Here is a 5,950-nt window from a genome sequence, read left to right as displayed (position 1 = left end):
ACTGACAGTGAGTTGATTCTCTTTACAATAAAAAAAGCTGAATAATATTGCATAGGAGTACCAGAAACTGCCTCAGTGGAAACAGAAACTATTTACATTAAATAAAAACCTCGCTGCAGGCTGGGCTGCTTGTCTGCACATGTACAGCATGGTGCCATGCACACTGTGACCAACCCATGGAGACAGCTTCTGGCACTCAGGACCGCAGAGTCACAAAGTCTGCCACATGAGAGGGAAGTGGAGGGCAGAGAGGAGGAAATGAGGGGGAGGGGGAGTTCTGGTTCACTTCTGGTTCCGGAGCTAATTGGACATCCAGTCCAGTCCTTCATTGAGCCCGTCCCCACTGGTGGCACAGGTGGCCAGGATGTACCAGTTCCTGTGGCGTAGAGAGCGCAGCCCCAGCTTGTTTGTGATTTCAGCAGCATTCCTGGCATTGGGGAGGTCCTGCTGGTTGGCAAACACCAGGAAGACAGCATCCCAGAGCTCATCCTCAGCCACCATCCGCACGAGCTCCTCACCGGCCTCATTCACACGCTCTGTCATTGCCATCCACCACGAAGATCAAGCCTTGGGTGTTCTGGAATTAGTGGCGCCACAGCGGTGGGATGTTATCTTGGCCATGCACGTCCCACACAGTGAAGCTGATGATCTTTCAATCAACAGTCTCCACGTTGAAACCTGTGGGGAACAGTGGTCACGATTTCACCCAGCTTCAGTTTGTCCAGAATTGTTGTCTTCCCTGTGGCATCAAGGCCTACCACGAGGATGCGCATTTCTTTTTTGCCAAAAAGGACCTGGAAGAGGTGTGCAAAGATATTCCCCATGCTGGTAGATGGGTGGAAACGACACTGGCCAGATACCTCAGCGACAGCTGCTCAGAGCTAGGCGTTGGTTTTGCTTCCCCAAGATGACAGCCAGGACTATTCTAAATAGAACTTCTCACACATTTGCTTCCTTTCCCCACTTTTTCATGTGGCTGGGAGGAGCACTGAGCTGATATTTTATTTCTACATTTTTAATTGTTTTGCCCCTATTGTGTTCAAATTTAAGGGTGTCATCCCCTTAAATCGATGTGGGATTGGAATGATGTGGGAGGGTTTTTGTTTTGTTTTGTTTTGTTTGAGGCTTATTTTTATTTTTTACTTTTTTGGTGACACTGGGGTTTAAACTTAGGGCCTCACACTTGCTGGCAGGTGCTCTTACCACTCCACTAGCCATTTTTTTGTGTTCGGTTTTTTTGAGATAGGCACTCACAAACTATTTGCCCAAGGCTGGCTTTGAACTGTGATCCTCCTGATTTCTACCTCCTGATTAGCTAGGATTACAGGTGTGAATCACCAGCTATGAGGTTTATTTTTTAACATCATGTGAGAAGGTAGAAGACACTGAGTGTTGTTCTTCAAAGTAGGACATTTAAAGCCTTGGAAGGATACACATTAAATTTAGTGATTTAGTAAAAATATAAATAAAAGAGCTAGTAGATACAGTAGTCAATCTTATGATGCATGGTTTTGCTTTACATAATTTCAATTATTCTTGGTCAACTGTGATATGAAAAAACTAAGTAGAAAATTCCAGAAATAAATAATTCATATGTTTTAAGTTGCTTGCCTTTCTGAGTAATGTAACAAACTCTGGTGTTGTCTGTCCCATTCCCTACTGCCCAGGTGCAAATCATGCCTCTGTTCAGTGTACCCACACTGTGTATACTACATGCCCATTAATCACTCAGTAGCATCTTGGTTATCAGCTCTACTTGTAATATCATAGTGCTTAGGTTCAAGTAACCTTTATTTTACTCAGTAATACCCCCAACACATAAAAGTAGTGCTGCTCACCATTTGAATATGCCAAAGAGAAGCTAGAAAGGGCTTCTTTTAGGTGAAAAGGTAAAAGTTCTTGACATAATGAGAAAACAACAAAAAATGCATGCTGACTCATTAAATTCTACATTAAGAACAAACTTCTATCTGTGAAATTGGGAAGATTAGAAAAGAAATCCCTGCTAGTTTGGCTGTTGCATCTCAAAGTGCAAAAATTCTGGCCACAGTACCTGGTAAGTGCTTAGTTAGCACTTTAAAGGCAGCATCTGCACTTCAGGCTGACACTGACAGTCCTGGGTTGTGTCTCCCCAAGGATAAGTGGGGAGGGGGGACCACTGTATTAAGAACTTCCCATGCACCAATCTCTGTGCTTGGGTCCTCGTTTGAGTTAGCTCATTTTGTTCTCACAACAAACTTATAATGTAGATGCTATTCTGTTGATAGGAAAACTGAAGCCAGAAGGATGCTGAAATTAAAACTTCCAAATGCTTAGAAAGTAAGCATGTGCCAATTTCTTCTTGGCCATTAAGGCACTCTGCCAAGATTCAGGCATGGTCTATTTGGTTCTAAAACCTGGGTTGATTATATTTCCCCTTCCTGCATCATGAGGCACCCTCCTCTCTGCTTTTCTGGGTCAGGAGACACATCTTCTTGACACTGTTCCATCAAAGGTGTCTATTTTGAAGGGTTCAACTATCGTATTATAGAGAAACTATTAATACAACTGGATAAAGTCATCAAATTTTACCTTTAACCCCAATTGTGGTTTTGATCTGTTACTTGATAATTTAGATTTTGTATAGATTTAAACACATTATCATATGCTAAGATGATCTGTATATATATATATATATATATATATATATATATATATATATCTCCAAATACACACACACATATATATCATATCTATCATATATATATGTATCCAGATCATCTTAGCACATATACATGTATACATATATATGTGTGTGTGTGTGTCTGTGTGAACATATGTGTGTGTGTATATCTATGATATAGATCAAACCCAGGGCCTCATACCCACTAGTAGGTGCTCTACCCCTGAACTACATCCACAGCCCTTGGCACAATGGATTTCTTTTCTCTCTCAGAGAAATGCTTATGCTATGGGAAGAAAAGACTGTTAAACTTTTTTTTTTTTAAAGAAAACCTATGGCCTTTTGGTAGCTTTAAAGCTGAAAACAAATGAATATTGCCACATTGAAACATGCATGTGACCCATTTACCATTTTCATCAAGGATGAAAAGCCAGAAGAACTGGGGAGCAGAAAGGACATTTGTGAACCATCTCAGTTGAGAGGATGGGAAATCACAGTCTAAACATAGCCCGTGAAAAGATGGAGAGAGAACCCAAGTACAGAAGAAGGCATTCTGCTCAAATGACGCTGTGGCTGTCTCTGGCTCCCCTGGGAACACAGAAACCATTTGTACATCTACCCTCAAACCTGATGGGCAGGCGGACCCAGGAGTGGATGAAAGTTCCATTTATACACCTCTTTTCATCCACAATCAAGGACTGCTCAGCGCCCAGGTCAATGAGCCGTGGTGTAACCGCAGACGGGCAGCCACCTCAGAGACCAAACACAAACCCAGGCTTTTGCCAGAATATTCCACCAAGGGGATAGGCAGCTACCACATGCATGTCCAAGTATCCATGAGCTGTGTTCTAAGTTTTCCTTACCTATGCAAATGTTTGGGGCCGTTAGTGTTCAGAACAGCATTTTGTCCTATGTGCCTATGTTGGTCTGTTTCCTGTGTCTATAAAAAAAAAAACTCCTTGAGTAAAATATCAGGGATGTTTCAGATGATTTAAGATAGGTAAGTAGCAAATAGAAAATATTGGAACCATTTGTCATAGCAATCACTTCTTGTCCATGAGGAGTACCAGGTATCCCCACCTGCGCGCGCGCGCGTGTGTGTGTGTGTGTGTGTGTGTGTGTGTGTGATATAAGCGTTGTGGAATGTGCCAGAAGCATCATTTTTGACACTGAGCACCCCTTGTCACACTTCCCACTTGGGAGAGGCTCTATGCTTGCAAAAAACAGCTAGGGCAGGTCACTAGTAACCTCTCGGGTTAATTTTCAAAGCAAATCGTAATACCTAGCCAGATGCTGGTGGCTCATGCCTATAATCCTGGGTACTTAGGAGGCAGAGATCAGGATAGAAGAAGCCAGACTGAGGCAAACAGTTTGTGAGACCCTATCTTGAAAAAACTCAATACAAAACAGGGCTGGATGAGCCCAGGTCAACTGGTAGAGTGCTTGCCTTCTAGCAAGTGTGAGACCCTGAGTTCAAATCCCAGTGCCACCAAAAAAAAGGAAAAAATCGTAATACTTATAATAGTTTCAAATTCACACATTAAAATTAATTACAAATTAAAACAGAGTTCCCTTGTACCCACATCCAGTTTCCCCTACAGGAAAGAACTAGTCAGGTCATCATTTGAGAGCATGTGTTCTAAGGACTTTCTATGTAGCAAACATTTTATGAGCACTACTTCACCCAGCCTCAAAGAGTCCTGTAAGGACCATGTTACTATTATCCTCTTTTTCCAGGTAGGAAAACTGGGCTTGGAGACATTAAGTGACCTACCAATGCTACATAGCTAGGACAGGGATGAACTAGAATTTCATGAACAAGTTTATAAGATTCTGGACCTCGGCAGTCTATTTCTGGGCTCTGGGGTCCAATTAGTGGTAATAATAACTCTTGAACACACAGCCAGCCCTGTGGGTTAGATGTCACTACAGCTCCATTGAGCAGGTAAGCTTGGTGATACATGGGGAGCTTTGGGAACAAGTTCAACTTTACACTCCTGGTAAGTGTAGCCCAGGGATGTAAACTATGTCCTATACCACTACTCCAGAGTGCCTCCCAGTGACTGTGCACCACTCTGGGGACAGTCTTAGCAGCATCAGACAAGGGAAACTGGGAAAGTAGTTATTTTCAATGCTCATTTGGATATACAATATGTCTTTCCACTTAAAAAACTATATTTTCCAAATGTGTTAGGACTTTTTGGGTTATAAGTGACAGAAACCCAACTCAAAATAACTTAAATATGAAAAGAGAATTCCTCAGCTTACCCAACTAAAAAGCCCAGTTGTGTTATGACTCCATGTTCAGCTCATACCTGAATGACAACTGTGTTGTCCTCTCCCCTTCCAGTGCGCATTCTGCTTCCTTCACGCTAAGGCTACATTCTCTCCTACTCTAGACAGACTGCTTCCTATGGCCAGGTAAAATGGCCTAGTTTAACAATCCCAGGTGAAAGCACCTATCTCTTCAAATTAACTGTATCCATTCCCCAAAGGAAGCCTCTTTGCCCTTGCTTGTGTCATGTACTCAACCTGGACCAATGGCTAAGCCCAGAGGAAGTGTTCCTATGATAGGCCAACCCTGGGTCGTGTGTGGACCTACCTCTGACCAGTCACTGCATTTGTCCTGGGTCATGTGCTCATCATGGCCCAATTGCTGAGTCCAGAGGAAGTGGTTCAATGATTGGTTAAGCCCAGGTCAAGTGCCTACCCTTGACCAATCACTGTGTTCACTCTGGGTTATCTGCACATCTCTTTGGAGAGAGAGGAGAGGGCTATGACTGAGCACAGGGTGAGAGAGGGTTGTTCCCCCAAATAAAGGCATACTGGGCAGTCCCAAACATGACCACGTATCTCATGCTTCCTTCAGGAATTTATAAGTGGAATTATTTCAGAGGCAGCTGTTTGTGCGTGGGAAAAATCGATGGAGAACAACAGCCATTTCAGGAAGAGTTGGTAAATTCTCTCAAGTAGCATGGATGGAAATTGTATCCATTTGTGTCTCAGACTCTAAGGTAAAGATCTTTAAGAGTTACAAGGAATTTTAAAAGGAATCCTAAAAGGGAAAGTAAAAGCTGGTCTGGCTGGTCTTTGCAAGTCAAATGAAGTGCAAGATGCAAAAACCAGAAGTCTCTCACTGGCTCTAGGGTGGCGTGATTTGCCTGGGGATGTCTTCAGGGGCTGTCTACCTGCAACCTTCTCCTCCAAGCCTCAGCCCTACAGTAGGATAAGTTCCAGCCAGGGCCCACCTGTGTTTCTGGGACAGGGTTAAGGACTTTTGCCTATAGG

At 43.1% G+C, this 5,950-nt stretch overlaps 1 pseudogene; it reads right to left on the bottom strand.

Moving 5' to 3' along the window:
* Positions 1-245: 245 nt before the first annotated feature.
* LOC109685082 (ADP-ribosylation factor 1 pseudogene) lies at positions 246-870 on the bottom strand (annotated as a pseudogene).
* Between the last annotated feature and the right edge of the window lie 5,080 nt (positions 871-5,950).

Source organism: Castor canadensis, chromosome 19 (assembly GCF_047511655.1).
Source record: "Castor canadensis chromosome 19, mCasCan1.hap1v2, whole genome shotgun sequence".
In the NCBI taxonomy this organism is placed as follows: Eukaryota; Metazoa; Chordata; class Mammalia; order Rodentia; family Castoridae; genus Castor; species Castor canadensis.
This window is presented reverse-complemented; position numbering and strand designations above follow the sequence as displayed.